The sequence below is a fragment of the Canis lupus genome, chromosome 1 (assembly GCF_003254725.2).
Source record: "Canis lupus dingo isolate Sandy chromosome 1, ASM325472v2, whole genome shotgun sequence".
Classification (NCBI taxonomy): Eukaryota; Metazoa; Chordata; class Mammalia; order Carnivora; family Canidae; genus Canis; species Canis lupus.
Genome location: NC_064243.1, coordinates 64,712,697 through 64,729,901, shown reverse-complemented (window position 1 = coordinate 64,729,901; position 17,205 = coordinate 64,712,697). Strand labels below are relative to the sequence as shown.

Here is a 17,205-nt window from a genome sequence, read left to right as displayed (position 1 = left end):
CCATATGTTGGAAACCTAATGCCCTGGTGATAGTACCAGGTGGGGCCCTTGGGAAGTGATTAGGTCATGAGGTAGGACCAGACCACCACCACCCCCATCAACGGGATGAGTGGCCTCATAAAAGAGGGCCCAGAGGGATCCTTAGGTCCTTCTACCATGTAAGAGTACAACGAGAAGACAGTGGTTCACAAACCTGGAAAAGAGGCTTCGACCTCGACCTCAAGAGACCTCGACCATGCTGGCACCCTGATCTTGGACTTCCAGTCTCTAGAACTGGGAGCAGTAAATTTTGCTGTTTATAAGCCACCCAGCGTATGGTATTTTGTCATAGCAGCCTGAAGGGACTGAAACAATTCCTAACTAGAATGCTTTTTAAACAGGTAAGGCATATTAAATTGAAACTATTTTGCAAACTGCTACGATTTGAGGTACCAGAGTGGTGTTAACGATCTGTTGCAGTGGGACCCGCCAGGCAGGCAGTGTGTTGAGGGAACCACCAGGACCCAGGCAGGAGGGCTCAGATGTAAAGCCCTGGGACTCAGCTGGCCCTCCCAACACACTAATAGCCTAAAACTGTGCTTTAGATCACACAGCAGGGGCTATTCTCATCCAATGGCTAGAAGACTCATCATTGCCACTCTGGACACCTTCAATTCCTGGTTTGAATACGTCTGCCGAAAGAATCAGGAAATCTGATGTGTGCTTAGTGAGGTCAGAATCACAGCAGGAAAATGGAAGACCTTGAAGGATCTCATACCTACAAAGTCACCTTGCGAATTTATTCCACTCTACAAGGGAGACCTGATGAGTGACCAGAATCATCCACCAGTCGGGATTCCACATGAACAGTGCTGAACAGACACAACTATATTCTTACTTTGCAAACCCTCTGCTACACAGTCAACAGCAAATTACCTGGTGCTAGGCACGCTGCAGTAACAACCAGGCATGCAGGGCACCCTCGGATTACTTGGCTTGGAATCAAAAATACCTCATTCGCATCTTTAGGAGTCACTTCTTTGGACAGACCACTCTCTCCAGACAGTTCACATCACTCGTCAGGATCAGTGTCTAAGGCCACCCAATCTGGAAGCTGTTGCCACTCTGTGTACCAGTTACAGAGGCAAATTCAAGGGCAGAGGACTGAGAGACACTCTCCCAGATGAGGGCCATAATACACAGGAACATTATTTTGAATGAGTGTTAACACATTTGAGAGAGAATTCGAGAAGGCAGGGATGCTAGAGAAAATGATACAGGTATGTACTCTACGGAGGGGGGGGGTGGGAGCAGAAGAGCCATGAATGGTTAAATAAAAGAATTCATGGGGATTCCTGGGTGGCTCAACGGTTTAGCACCTGCCTTTGGCCCCTTTGGTGTGGTCCTGAGGTCCTGGGATCGAGTCCCACATCAGGCTCCCAGCATGGGGCCTGCTTCTACCTCTGCCTGTGTCTTTCCCTCTCTTTCTGTGTCTCTCATGAATAAATAAATAAAATCTTTAAAAAAAATAAAAAAATAAAAGAATCCTAAGATACACTAATTTTAATTTCTAATCAGTATCATTATAATACATATGGATAATAAAAATGTGAAAAATAGAAATTACCTATGATCCTGTCAATGTGGGAAAAGCTTTACTATTGTTACTTCAACTTGGGGGACGCCAGGGTGGCTCAGGTCATGATCCCAGGGGCCCCCCTCAGCAGGAAAAGCAGGCTTTTTCCCTCTCCCTCTGCCGACCTCCCTGCTTCTACTCTGGAAGAATGAAATAATAAAATAAAATAGTAAAAAAAAAAAAAAAAAAGCTTTAGCGTTGGGCTTTTTTTTTTTTTTTTTCAGACCGGGCTTAGCAGGAAGCCTGGGTGGCTCAGCAAGCAGTTGGGCACCTCCTTCGGCTCAGGACGTGACCCCGGGGTCCCGGGATGGAGCCCCGCATTGGGCTCCCAGCATGGAGCCTGCTTCTCCCTCTGCCTGTGTCCCTGCCTCTCTCTGTGTGTCTCTCATGAATAAATAAATAACATTGTTTATAAAAAATTAAAATAAATAAATGAACCAGTCTTAGCATGCTATCCTAAATCGCAGTTAATTGCTACTAGAAGAGCAATTCTGCTGTTGATGAGAAAGGCCTGTTTCAGGACGGAACCATGCGGGCTGTTGAATTTCCTGGGGCTGCCGGGGTGGGTTTATGGGCACCCCACTAAGGTCGCCCAAGGGATGGCCCCAGAACCCAGCGGGGCTTGCAAGGAAAGCGGAACACAGAGGGTTCCAGGCAGGGAGGCGTGGGGAGACGGAGAAGCGTGCTGGGTGGCAGTGGGAGCAGCTTGGAGGCCTGCAGAGCCCCAACCCCCCCCCACCTGACCAGGGCTGTGGGGGCCAAAGGAGGGCATGCGGGGGTCACGAGCTCATGATCTTTCATCAGATTTTTAGAGGGCCCATACATTGGGGCAGGGAGGGGTGGCAGTCAAGAACAGTTGGCCAGGCGCATGACAGGGCAGCACAGGGGCAACAGGTGGATTGCTCAGTGCAGAGGGACCACTGTGCTCTGGGGGGGGGGGGGCTCATGCCTGGGTAGGGGGTCTGCAGCAGGAAGCCCAGAAGGAAGCCCAGCTGAGGGGTAGGGAGCCGAAAGGCAGCAGAGGGTAAGATGCAGGCTGCGGTCCCAGGCCTCCGAGGAGCCTAACAAGGCCAGGGAGACGGAGAGAGGGGATTCGAGAAATGGCCAGGAGACAGAAGGAGCAGCCTGCACGGTCCTATCTGCTCGCAAACGCTGAGAGGTCCCCCAAGGATCCCCGAGAACCGACAAGACAGCCGCTAACCAGGGGCAGGGATGAGGGTCCTTCTACTGCAGATCCCTTTGCACCTTTTGAATCAACTGAAGGTAGTACCTGCCACAAAAACCAATGTTAAAGGAGATAAGGTTATCGAAAGGAAATGCTTCGGTGTGAAAATTTGCCTGCCTCCCTCTCCAAACGACTCTGAGGTTTCAAGTCCTGCTTTTGAACTCAGATTAGTTTTGTCCCAAAGGCTCCTGGACCACACCCATGACTGACCCGTAGGAAGGGCCAATCTCTCTGCCTGGGTGAAAACGTTCTCAAAATGAACTTGGCATCACATAAATGTAAATAACCACCTGGTTAAGTTCAACCAACTTAACGAGTAGTTGTCAAAATACCAGAATGAAGATGAAGTGTGGTCAATTAACTCAGTCTGATTGCTCAAATTTTATGGTATATAAATGAGGCTCAAAGAAAAATTAACCTGATTCATAAAAACAAAGATGAATCAAATAGTTTACTGATGTGAAACAGGTCAGATGTGAGGGCTCGTGAGGGGAGTGTTAAGGTAATCGGGCTAGTCCCGTGGCTAAAAAAGACTTTTTAAAAATTATGTGGAATCAATCTCCTGTTCAGCCTAACAAAGCACCTAAGGCAGACACTCCAGAAATAACTGGCTTACATTGAATGGTTTTACCAATTTTGAATTAGTAGTAAGTGAACATAAATCTAATATTACAAAATAAGTGGAATTCAGTTTTGCAAAACTATGGAACATCGTTTTCCATTTGGCCAAATAAGCTCAAATACACATAGACTGGAATTTAATCTTGCTAAACTAGGGCATACCGTTTTCCATCTGGATATATAACCTCAAATATACTAAATTTGCAATACTTGTCCAAAACATATTTAATGGAATCGATTAAACTTGCTAATCAAAAACATATGTGTCCAGAGATCAATTCTGTAAATGCTTTCATTTGGTTTTATGTATTATGTTTTGCCTTGTTTCACAAAGGATATGAGTCAGCTTTAAATAATAAATTCAATAAAGGGAGAAAATATAATTAGATAAAAATCAGAATCAAGGGAAATAAGGTAAAACAGAAGCTCAATACTAAAGGGAAACTTAGAACATCGATATCAGGTCATAGGTTTTTTTATAGGGCTATTAAAATCGAGTTGCAAATCTGATTCTGCATTTGCTAGTTGCCAAATCAGAAAGGGAAATGTAATCAATTATCTGATGCTAGTTTTGCATGATGAAAAAAAAAAAAAAGCCACACACAGCATTTGCGCAGGGCTTTTCTTCAGCTTCTATCACTAAATGGAACTTGCCTGGGTCTTCACACAAGAGCTGCCAATCGAACGATGACCTTGGTAACTACATCTCTTGAGTAACCTAAACAGTAGATTCCTTGTGACAGCTATGAGTAGTAGAATCCCTGAGCATGTGCACAGTTGGGGAGAGAGGAAGGGAGGGGCACAAAAGATATGAAATAAGGTCACCAAAGTACATCGTTTTTGAAAATCTGGGTAGCTTCCTGGTCCGACACCTAGAATGGGAGTGGAATGGGTAGACTTTATGGCCTTTATTCTGCCAAAATTCTAGAAGAGTCATTTCTGTCAAATAATATTCAGGTCAAATTTATGAGCAGACGACTGATATCCCCCGGTATGTACAGAAAGAAAGGCATTCTATGCCATTTTTCAAGGGAGGTTGGTAGGCAGCAATTCTACTTCAACCACCAGCTCCCCATATTTGAAATTCAAGCTCATACAAATTTTTCTATACTTTCTCTGCAACCATAACAATTTTGGCTGCAACATATGTAAATTGAGTGGATCGCATTGGATCTAAAGAATAACAGTGCATATGGAGGCAGGGTGCTGGGGGTTCAGCAGACAGGGCCCTGATAGTGAGTCATCCAATCACAGAGGCATTGCGCATTTGGATGCAGGACGCACAGAGAAAAAGGCCTCTCCCATTGTGAGATTAAAAACTAGCTCTAACTTAACTGGTTTCAAGGCCAAGAGTGTCAGCACAGCCTAACTACTCAATTTGTATTTGTCCAATAAACAAATAAGTTTATTATCTGCAACAAAGTAAAAAAGAGTTCACTGTAACCACAGGGGAGGTCTCTTTTGAGAAATTAAAGTGAACAAGTAAAAGCAACGTAAATTAACTGCTTAATATTCCTAATTACAAATGTAAGGCATACAAAATGTAATTATCTTTATTTGAGGGCTGATTTTTGCTTTCTTTTAATAAATCATAATATCTTTCATCTGTTCCCTCCCACTGTGGTTCCCCCAATCTTACCTCCTTTTACATAAAACTGTGACTTCCTCACCATGTAGGAAACGCCCAAGTAGGCTGGAGAAGCAATAGCAATAAACTATGGTTTCCCGGAGTTTTATGAAAATAAGTCTTTGGGGTAATATGTAATGAGGCTAGTGGCAAGGTATTAAAATGACAAAAAAGGGGACCGTGGCTGGTTCAGTCTATGGGACATGGGACCCTTTATCTTGAGGTTGTGAGTTTTGAGCCCCATGTTGGGTGTAGAGATTACTTAAAAATAAAATCGTAAAAAATAATAAAATGACCAAAAAAGTAAAGACAACAGGAAAAGAATAAACTGGACCACTCCCAGATAATTTTGTTAAATAAAGTTACTGGAAAGAGGTAAATACTGATTCATGAGGCTTACATAGCAGGAAAATAAAAACAAAATCAAAACAGGAAATTTCACAGTGCAAAAATAATGCAAATGAAATATGATGCAGTTATCCTTGATTTTTTTCCAAGGTAACACAAAATTTAAAAGCCAGAAGACACTGAATCTTCCAAAACCCTGATTCCCAAATTCTCAATTTCGGAAGGCAGCTATGCCCACCACTATACCACCAACACACGCAAGTTGTCAAATTTGGAAATTGATATGCTTATATACTAAGGAAAACCTACACAGTTAGAAATAGGTATCTACACCATTTATTCTGAATCACTCAGAGCCACAAACACTCCTAAATGTTTTATTTTTACCTCTACCTGTAACAAGATAGATTATAATTAGATCATCCACAACTCAAGCCTAAAGGGAGTTAATATGTTACTTATTAACCGAATCCCTGTTACCTCCAGAGTAACAGAATTTTCTTGTAAACATGAATTGTATTTTTGAAATTGTGTTTGAGAGTTTAATCGGAATAGGTTTCATTACCAACAAGACTAGAAAACCCGCAAGCTCAGACATGGAAACGCGCTTATGTTAGGGGTGGAGGAGAATTACTCCATTTAATAACACAATTAGAGAAAGACAGCATGTGGCCCTACCAATGCCAAAATTCATATGTAATGTCAAGACAATTTGACACTTTATGCAAACAGGCAATTTTTAAAATCCAGTTAACTTCAAGAGCCACAGGACAAATACACTGAAATCCTAAATTGTCTTTAGATGAAACATAGGTCATTCGACAAATAACTAATGAGCACCCACCATGCATCAGACGCAGAGGATTACAGAACTGAGCAAGACTCTGTCCTGGAGCTCATTTTCCAAAGCTCTCGACCTTAATACGTTAAAATACAGAATTGGAGTTCACAGGATCTACTTTCCAAAACCCTAAACCTTCTTGCTTAATATGAAATTGTTTTAAAAGAAGCAAACAAACAAAACCAAAAGCATGGCCCGTGAAGAGATCATCCTGCCCTAAAGCCCTCATGTATGAACTTCACACCTTGCACGGGGGTCGGGGGTGGGGGTGGTGGAGAATTCACAAACCAGTTTCTCCAAAAATACAAACCATAGAAACCCTAACAAACCCTCGCTGGAAGCTGGAAGCTGAAAGCTGGGCTGCGCCCAAGGCTGCCTCTGCCGGCCGCCCGCGGTGCATCATCCTTCCAGCAGATTCTCAACTCCCGACACCTGTATCAAACTTGCCACCCCGAAAACACAGCCCTTCTCGCAAGCAGGGGGCTCCTCCGTGGGCGGCACAGGAACACCCCGGCCTCCTCCACCTCGGGAAAAGTCCGAGTTCGGGGAGGGCCTTCGCTGCGCGGCCCTGCAGGGTCGCCTGGAAGAGCCTGGAAGGCGCCCCGGGGCTGCCTCTCCGTGCGGCCCGAGCACCGCCCGGCGCCGCTGCGCGCTCGGCTCACCCGGGAAGGGCGCATCTGCTCCCGGGGCCGAAGCCTTACCGTGACACGTCCCCAGCCGAGCTCCCGAGCATCCTCCCCCCGCACCCCCCCCCCCAGGGAGCCACTAGCCCCCGGGCCCCGAGGGGGCGGCCGCGGAGGGGTCAAGCTCTCCTCCCCCGCGCCCGGCCCGCCGCGCCCCGGGGGAGGCTGTCAGGTGGACGGGGTCGGCGCCCAGCGCCATTAGCACACCTCGGGGCGCTCGCCGGGCCCCCCGCCCCGCCCCGCGGCGCCAGCAGCAGCAGCAGCAGCAGCAGCGGCGGCGGCCGCCGCCCAGCCGGGCCCCCGCGTCGCCCACCTACCTACAGGGCGGGGGCGCCGGCTCCTCGGGCCGGGGGAGCGGTGGCCTGCGCAGCCGGGCGCGGGGGAGCGCATCCTCTGCGGGGAGGGGGCTTCGCGCGGCGAGGGGCACCGGGCCGGGGCAGCGGAGGGAGAGGGGGGTGCGCCCCCGGGGACCAGGGCCCGGCGTCCGCAGCCTGGACCGGCGCCGCCCGGGCTCCGCGAGCCTCTCCCCGCGCGGCACCTCGCCCACGCCGCAGCTGCGCCCGCGGTCGGGACGGCGGCCCCACAGGCTCGCGGGCCCGGCGGGGGCGGGGAAGTGCGGGCGGCGCGACGCGGTGCGGCGTCCGCCTCTAGCTCCGCCCGGGCGCGCCACGCTCTGCGCCCCTCGGCGGCGGGGCCCGGAGGCTCGGCGGCGAATGGAGGCTCGGCGGCAGCGTATGGAGGCTCGGCGGCAGCGTATGGAGGCTCGGGCTGCAGCATGCCCGGGCGACCTCGGAGCTGCAAGGCGGGGCGCCCCCGCCGCCCCCGCCGCCCGGGCGCCCCCGCAGCGGCCCAGCCCCGGCCCGCCGGCTCCGCCCCGGAGAGCTGCGCGCGCGGCCTCCGCAGGCCCCAGCCCGTGGTGACGCCGCCGAGACGGCGGAGCTCGCGGCGGCCGGACGGCGGGCGGGACGGCCTGGGGGCTCCGCTTACCTCGCCCCCGGCCGCGGCCCCCCACGGCTGGCCCGCCGCGGCCGCCGCTGGTCCCGGGAAGCGAGGCTCTGAGAGCAGAGCCGGGTGACGGAGCGGCTCCCCGAGCCTCAAAGCCTGGAGTGTGCTTCCAGCATGGGGACCCCTGGCCGCAATAAATCCATCCTTCTGTCCTTGCTCGGGGCCCCGCATCTCCACCCCCCACCCCCGCCCCCGCCCCGACCGGGGAACAGCATCCCGAATGCTGCCGAACCGCGATCATCACGGCAGGAGGGACGGAGCACTTGGGGTCTCCAGGCCGCCGGTTGGCGGGGACCGCGAGGGCCTGGGCTGGGAGGATGTGCAGCGGCAGTGGGGCAGTGCTGGTGAGCACCCCTCTTGGGAGCTGTTCCCCTACGGTCCCACGACCAGCGCTGCAAGATGACGGGGAGGCTTTGGCCTTGAGGTTTACCCTTACACACAGAAAAAAACAAAAACAAAAACAAAACAAAAACAAAAAAAAAAAAGCAAGCCAAAAACCTCAAGGCAGAGTCTGCATGCAGCTGGTGTGATAACGTTGGTATTTCAGAGGCCACGCTAGATAGAGGCCTCCTCTGGGTTGTTGATGCTGCCTCGGCTCTAACAGCTCCTCCTGGAGGGCGGGGCCAAGCATGTAAGAGCGGTGGCTTGGGGATTTCTGTTGCAAGTGGTCACGGTGTATACTATCTTGCAAGGTAAGGAAAGATTGCCCAGTTCTGCCCTGAACAGACGTGAAACTGGACCTCCAGTTAGGCATTCGCAGATTGTTTTCAAGGGAATATTAGACCATTAAAATCCAAAGAGCTGATCTTACTGAGTTAAGGGAACGTTGTTTGGGATCTCCAGAGAAGCTAATCCGTTCTCGCACTTCTTTGATGGGTGCTTTTATGATTTTGAAACCTAAGGTTAATTATTACAAAGTGGGCAACGATAAGACATGTTCCATAGCAGTACAAACTGATAAAATCGCTGAGACTTCTGGAGAGGAGTTCCATGGGCAGCAAGGTCGGAGCTGAACTGCTTAGGAGTCAGAAAACTGTGGCACATGACTTGGCCACTTTGAGGACTCTGATCCAGAGCTCCAGTTAATATTCAAAAGATACCTATTATTATTCATGATATTTTGCCCCCCAAATCCAGGATAGCTCAATTATAGAAATGTTTATGTATATATGTGATACATAGGAGACTGAACAAAGTCACTTAATGAGAATTTAGCACTTGCTTACTCCAACAAAATTTATAAAGAAGTCTGCTTTAGAAGGCAGTTTGTGGAAGGACATTAGTAGAAATGTTCATTGAGTTGCAATTCTTGGTGATTTCCATCCCTTTACCACCACCAAGAGTCCCCTTTTGTATTTTGAGTGTTTTTTTGTTTTGTTTTGTTTTGTTTAGTTTATTCATGAGAGACAGAGAGAGGCAGAGGGAGAAGCAGGCTTCCTGCGGGGAACCCCACGTGGGACTCCATCCCAGGACCCCGGGGTCACGCCCTGAGCCAAAGGCAGATGCTCAACCCCTGAGCCACCCAGGTGTCCCCTCTTTTTTTCTTTATCCAGACCCCGTGTTATGTCAAGAAGCTAGTGATCTTTATTAGGCAAAGATAGAACTGAGTACGTATTTTAAAAGTAGTAAGCATCAATTATAAAATGTTTGTCACCCTTTCAAAACTATTCAATGTAATTTAAGAATCCTCTTTCCTATCTTCATGAACTCCTCTAGGACTGCATACCATATCATATGCTTGTTATAACATTACAGTGTATATTAATTAAGTCCTAGTATAATAAAGATTTCTGTTCCTCGGCTTATAGGGAGAGAAAATTCTCCTTAAAGATTCTTCACCAGTTCCTTCTCTTTCATTAACTTAGCATTTATTGATTTGCCTAAGCCCTGTCTTTCTGGAGAAATCAGAATAAATAAAATCCTTTCCTTATCTTCTAGTAGGTGTGTGCTGTCCAACGCTAGCCACATGCAGACACTTAAATTTAAAAATGTGTTTTTTCTTTTTTTTTTTTTTAAATTGCACGTTTTTTTTTTTAATTTTTTTTTTCATTTATTTATGATAGTCACACAGAGAGAGAGAGAGAGGCAGAGACATAGGCAGAGGGAGAAGCAGGCTCCATGCACCGGGAGCCTGACGTGGGATTCAATCCCGGGTCTCCAGGATCGTGCCCTGGGCCAAAGGCAGGCGCTAAACCACTGCGCCACCCAGGGATCCCTAAAAATGTGTTTTTTCATTCCACTAGTCATACTTTAAATGCTGAAGAGCCATAGATGGCTAGTTGACTACTCTTTTGAACAGAATAGAACACTTCCATTATCACACACACAAAAAAACCTATTCTGGATAGTGCCAGTCTAAACAGAAGGTGAATTTTTAATTGGAAGATAAGATAAAATACGTAAGATAATTTGGGAAATCCTGGTACACTAAAGATCGAACCTCATTAGAATGTGTACTTTCCAAGACCATGGCAATCTCTAAGAATCCAGGTTCTGACTACAGACTATAGCTCTACCTGTGCTGACCTAGGATATGTTGCTTCACCTCTGTTCCCTTATCAGTTATAGTATCAACTTTGCAGGGTTGGGTATAGGGATTAAACGAGGTAATCCACAAATGATGCTTAGACTAAAGTCTAGAATATGACCTTCAAGAAAAGTTATTACTCTAATAATATACATTATTATAATAAAGATTTCCTTTAAAAAAAATTATATCCCTGGGATGCCTCGGTGGCTCAGCCACTTAAGCCTTGGATTCTTGATTTCAGCTCAGGTCATGATCTCAGGGTTGTGAGATCAGACCCTGCTACTGGCTCAGCCCAAAGTCTGCTTGAGATTCCCTCCCTCTGCCCTTCCCCATGCCCACTCATGTGGGTACTCTATCTCTCTAAAATAAATAAAATCTTTTAAAAAAAGTTGTTTCTCTGGCACTTTTCATGTACTTGGCTACCAGGTGCTTGGTAAATGTTGAGTTAATGAAAGATTATGACATGATACTATTTTTTATGGCTAGGAGGGCCTATGTTAATATGGAAGCCATCCTTTTTATCTCTGTTGAAGGTCAGAGGCCATTGTAGGTCAATTTAGGTAGAATTGCCATCTCACTTTTTCTGGGATAAAGAACACTGGATGATGACTCTTTGGGATGGATATGGAGAAGCAGAATTCTCTTTAGCTCTTAATTTAAGAAAAGAGGGGTCACTCCCCTTGTCTTCCTCTTTTTTGCTGCACAGGGTAGAAATTGGACCAGTGGGAGGTAACTAGATACCTGGGTTCAGGCATCAGGTGTTCTCTGAAGCACTTCCTGAATGGCTTTGGGAAACATCACCAAACAATAGCAACTGTATTGCAAATGTGTGCAGTACTTTTTCTTACATATGTATCTAAAGATAATTTTGTAATGAAGTGTGGCGTGTGTGTGTGTGTGTTTCTTTTCTTTTCTTTTTTCTTTTTTTTTTTTTTTTTTTTTGAGGGAGAGAAAAAAAATACGTCCCTGCAAGGGGGAGGTGTGTGTATGTGTGTGGGGAGAAGGGCCAAGGAAGAAGGAGAGAATCTTAAGCAGAATCCATGCTGAGCCCAACACAGGGGCTCCCTCTCCCCACTCTGAGATCATGACCTCCGCAAAATCAAGAGATAGTCAACCACCTGAGTCACCCAAGTGCCTCCAGTGTGTCTGTTTTTAAACACAACACTGGTTACCTTTCCTTGAACTGGAATTCCAGGAACATCAGCAACTACTGCTCTAATACTTTGCCAGAATGAAAGGCTCCTTGGATAAGCAATGAACTCACAGTCACTGAAGACGGAAACTCCTTTGGACCTTTTCTCTGTAAAGGTGTTGGAGAAGAGATTTGGGTATTGAGTGATGAGTTTAGTTCACTGGCTCCAAGAAAGCTCACTCTGTAGTGGTCAAACCCATCCGTCTCTTCCTAGCACAGGACACCTGCTATCGCACACCTGACTTAGGTTGGCTAAGACACAGGAGTTCCATGGGAGGGAAATGCTAGTGACATCTGTGGAGGTCTGCAGGTAGTCATCCTGGACCTAAAGAGAAAGAATTGAGTTCACTATTTAATAGTGTTGAAGGCAGTGGTTCATTTTGACAACTGGTGTAATTGGTCCAGCACATCATGGATACCATCTGGAATTTTGAGAAAAATGTAAATAGGTCCTTTTGTGGGTGGGCCAAGGCTCAGTGCTTCTGTTAGTTATAAAGTCTAAGGAGGAGCTAGAAATCTTGTCATTTGAAAGGAGGAGGGTGCCAGAGTGTATTGAGAAAGAAATACTGACGTCTACAGAAATGGATTGCTGTCTGGGTGCCTGTTAGCACATAGACCTAATGGCTGATTATTATTAAACCCAGTAAATTTGCCCTTTTCTTTTCTTCAAGGCTCATTTAAAAAAAAAGTATCTGCTCTTGGAAACCTTCTGCTGTCTTATTTCTGCTAAAAAAATCTGCTCAATAGCTTGAGAATTCATTACATATTTTTTACATTTTCTGAAAAACTTAGTCAAATAAGCTGGTACAAAGACATCATAGCTAAGATATTTAAAATTCTGAAATGAATTCCTAAACTAAACTGGTAGTTGTGGCTTGGATTTATTAGAGGAAATAAATGTACAGTGCAATAGGCTGAGAAGGGCTTTTTTTTCTTTTTTATTCAAAGGATATAATTATAGATTTACAAAAAGTTGCAAAAAATCTGTAGGGAAGTCCCGGATTCCCCCCACCCACCCCCACTGCCCCAGTTGTCCCTCAATAGTGATATCTTGGGGAACTCCAGTACAACATCAGAACCAGAAAAATGACATTGGTATGCTCTTTCCAGCTTATTTATATTTCAGCAGTTTTACATACACTTTTGTGAGTGTTTGGGTGTTCTATGCAATTTTATCATCTGCATCAATTATGCTACCACCACCACAATAAGATGCAGGATTGTTCTATTCCACAAAGCTCCCCTGACCTGCCCCTTGATAGTTACATCCATCTTCCTCCAGCCACATCTCTAATTCTTGCAAATCACTAATTCTTTCTCCTCTCATAATTAAAAAAATTTGTAACCTTTTAGATTGGCTTTTTCATAACTCCTTGGGGATTCATCCAAGCTGTGCTATGGATCAATGGTTTGATACTTTTAAATAAGTATTTAAATACTTTCAAAATAGGTATTCCATGGTATGGATGTACCACAGTTTAACCCTTCACTCATTGAAGGACATTTTTGTTGTTTCTAGTTTGGGGCTATTATTATAAAAAAAAAAAAAAAGCTGCTATAAACATGTGTGGATAGATTTTATGTGAACATAAGTTTTTTCACTTCTCTGGGATAATTTCCCAAGACTACAATTGTTAAGTCTATGTTTACTTTTTTAAGAAACTGTCACATTATTTTCCAGAGTAGCTGTGCCATTTTACGTTCTCATCAATATAATGTGCATGATGAGTGGTGCATTTTTAATCTATTAAATAAACTTATTTTTAAAAGATTTTATTTATTTATTCATGAGAGACACACAGAGAGGCAGAGACACAGGCAGAGGGAGAAGCAGGCTCCATGCAGGGAGCCTGATGGGAGACTCAATCCTGCAACTCCAGGATCACGCCCTGAGCCGAAGGCAGATTCTTATAACTGCTGAGCCACCCAGGCATCCCTACTAAGTAAATTTAGTAAAGGGTAGTCCTACATGTTTCTTATTATTCACTACTCTACTGTAATTCCTTATTTACTTGAACCCACCTGACTAATCTTCAAGGTCAGGAATCTCATTTTGTTCATCTTGATGTCTTTGGTGCCTAATATAGTCCCTGACTTATATTAGTCAATAAATATTTGTTTAATAAATGAAGAAATTAATGAACAGAAGAATAGCTGAGTCATACTGAAATCAAATTGAAATATAAAATTGTCAATAAATTATAACTATAAGTGAATTTGAATTGGATATCATGATTTTTCTTCCAATATATAACAACATTTTCAAATCTATGGTTGGCACTCTAAGTTGGGTCATTTGGGGGCAAATTAGTAAAAACTAAATGCTAAACTATGTTGGGCCAAGTTATTCATATTGGTACTCTGGCAAAAGCAAAAGATTTTAAATAATCTAAATAACCGATATGAAACTGCTTTAATAAAATATCTAAACAGCAGAATACTATGTAGTTATCAAAAGTAATGAGAAATTTTTTTATATAAAGGATGGACATCCTTCAAAAGATAGTAATAAAAAAGGTTAGAAAATATAGAGTACGTCCCTTTTTATGTAAAAATAAAACAAGGAAATTAAAAAAGAAAAGATAAATGCATAAAGATCTTAATTCTCCCTGAGTCAATCTATAAAGTACAGGGTATACCTGGACCATTTTTTGACAGAAGGTAAAGAAGTGCTCAAAAATTTAAGAGTCACACCAAAACAATACAGAAGCCAACTGAGAAGGACTCCTTTGGCCAAATTTGGGACAATTTAATTATTAAAAAAGATGATAGTGATGGATTAGGACACATCGAATAAAAACACAAAAACAGAAAAAGAATATGAGTCCAAACTGATATTTAAAAATTAAATAGAGAATAAAAAGAGAAAGGGAAGTTGTTTCCAGGAGAATGCTAAAATAACAGTATTTTGCAATCACCATGGTAATAACTGATCCAAGCAAAGACTGTCAGTGGGTGAAAGTTTGCTGAGGAGAAGATTCATATGTTCTCAAGGTACAGCGGACACCTTAACCAAATGCTCACATTTACCATATGTTTCCTGTAGCTGCTATAAAAAATCAGCACAGGGACACCTGAGTGGCTCAGCGGTTGAGCATCTGCCTTTGACTCGAAGCATGATCCTGGGGTCCCAGGATGGAGTCCCACATCGGGCTCCCTGCATGGAGCCTGCTTCTCCCTCTGCCTGTGTCTCTGCCTCTCTCTGTGTGTCTCTTATGAAAAAAATGAATAAAATCTTTAAAAAAAATCAGCACAAACTTAATGGCTGAAACCACATGAATTTATTATCTTACAGTTCTGGAATCCAGAAGTCTGACATGGGTCTCACTAGCCTAAAAATCTAGGTGTTGGCAGGGCTGTTTTCTTTCTGGAGGCTCTAGAGGAGAATCCACGTCCTTGCCTTTCTTATCTTCTAGAGGCCACCTGGATTACTCAGCTCAGGGTCCCCTTTCCTCCTTCCTCAAAGCCAGCAAAGGTAGGTTGAGTTGTCCTCAAGTCATCTCACTGGGATATGAACTCTCTTACCTCTCTCCTTCACTTATAAGGACCCTTCTGATCGTTTTGGACCTAGTCAGATAACCCAGGATACTTCCTGTATCTCAAAATCCTTAATCACATCTGCAAAGTTCCAACTGCCATGTGAAGTAACATGTTCATGCGTGTTGGAGATTACCCCAGGGTCACCCCCATGGGGGCCATTATTCTGGCACAACATTGACTGTGAGAGATAATGTGAAATATCAGCATTAGTGCCTTCTGATGTAATGCACTGAGAAGGACCCATCACTTAAGGTTCTGCTTTTTGTTGTTGTTGTTGTAGCTTTAGATTTTATTCATTTATTCATGAGAGACACACAGAGAGAGGCAGAGACACAGGCAGAGAGAGAAGCAGGCTCCCTGCAGGGAGCATGATAGGAGGCTCGATCCCAGGACCCCAGGATCATGACCTGAGCCAAAGGCAGACGCTCAACCACTGAGCCACCCAAGTGCCCCTTAAGATTCTTTTCTTGTCAAAAGAAATATTTATCTGAACTGAGGGCCTTTCTGAAACAACTCTCTTTCACTATTCAAAAACATCAATACTGTTAAAAAAAAAAAAAAAGTGGGGGGGAATTGTTCCAGAGTACAGAAAGGAGACAACGGAAATGTGACAACTGAATGCATCGTATAATCCTTGAGTGGATCCTGGGTTAAAAAAAAAAAAAAGTATAAGTGTTATTATGACAACTAACATATTTGATTTTTAACTGTATAATAAATAATAAGTTGTATTAAATTTAAATTTCCTAAGTGTGATCATTGTACCTCTTGTTCTTAGGAAATATAAAGTATTTAAAAGTGAAGCATCATGATATCTACAACTAACCCAAAATTCTTCAGAAAAAAGATCAAGAGAAAGTAAATATGGCAAAACAGTAACAACTGGTGAATCTAGATCAGTACTGTAAAATAGAAATATAATGCTAGGCATATATATAATTTTAAATATTCTAGTAGATATGTTAAAAACTGAAATAAATTTTAATAATATTTTAACCCAATATGTTTCTTTCTTTTTTTAGAGAGAGAGCATGCAGCCTGGATTGGCATGGAGGGGCAGAAGGAGAATCCCAAGCTGCCTCCCCGCCTGGTGTGGAGGACAAGGGGCTCAATCTCACCACTTGATTTCAGCCAAAATCAAGACTCCTGCACTAAACCGGCTGAGCCACCCAGGCGCCCCAACCCAAGTATATTTCTAATTTAAAAATGTAATCGATGTAAAAATTATTAATGAGATATTTTACTTTTTTTTCCTATATGAAGGCTTAAAAAAACCAGTAGGCATTCGTCACTTCTAGAACACCTAAGTTTGTGCTAGTTACATTTCAATGCACGACAGTCACATGTTGCTGGTCTTACTAAATTGGACCCAACAGGTTCAGTTGAAGGGTGTATGTGTGTTCACTGTCCTATACCTGCAATTTTCTGTAGGTTTGGAATTTTTCAAGATAAAAAGTCGGGAAAAAGAGAAACATACTAGTTTGTATATGCATAGACTGCTTCTAGAAGGATACAGAAGAAACTGTTGACACTGGTTACCTCTGAGAAGAAGAAAGCAATGACTCGGGAAATGAGAGGGCTGACGGCCTTCACTGTACCTTCTTGTCCTTTTGTTTGCTGTGTTATCTTTGTATTCTAACCCAGATCCTTTGCCAGGAAGCTCTGGTAACCCCCAATTCAGAACAAAGAGCTCCACCTACTGAACTTGGTGTCCTAAAAGTTCCTTGAGAGAGGACAGAGGTGCGTGTCCTCACATAGAGTGAAGTTTTGAAATTTCTTGTGATCCTTCCATCCTTATCAGGCTTTAAACATACTTTTAACCTACCTGCTTGCATATTATTAAACAATTCTAGACAAACGCTATCAATCACCCAAACCATCTCTGAGTTGTTGAAAATAAGAAACAGCATCCGCTCAGCTAAGCGGCCCGGGGCTGGAGGACACGGCGTCTGATCAATTTTCCTTAAGCCTCTCCCCA

At 44.5% G+C, this 17,205-nt stretch overlaps 1 protein-coding gene and 1 long non-coding RNA gene across 5 annotated transcripts in view; one reads left to right on the top strand and one right to left on the bottom strand.

Annotated features, from left to right (window-relative positions):
* NCOA7 (nuclear receptor coactivator 7) overlaps window positions 1-17,205 on the bottom strand; it is a 157,347-nt gene that overhangs the window by 139,331 nt on the left and 811 nt on the right. For 2 of the 3 annotated variants that reach the window (XM_025422947.3, XM_025422949.3), the window contains exon 1: window positions 7,278-7,456. The exons of the other annotated variant lie outside the window; for it this stretch is intronic. The gene's annotated coding sequence lies outside the window, so the exon portion shown is untranslated. Of the gene's footprint in view, window positions 1-7,277; window positions 7,457-17,205 lie in introns of those variants that run through there. 3 annotated transcript variants of the gene reach the window in all.
* LOC125755910 (uncharacterized) lies at window positions 7,918-17,051 on the top strand. Of its 2 annotated transcripts, none has more exons than XR_007413437.1 (2): window positions 7,918-8,309; window positions 16,250-17,051. It is a non-coding gene; the product is annotated as an uncharacterized LOC125755910 (long non-coding RNA). The 2 variants fall into 2 exon arrangements; XR_007413438.1 differs by having other exon boundaries at window positions 7,918-8,657.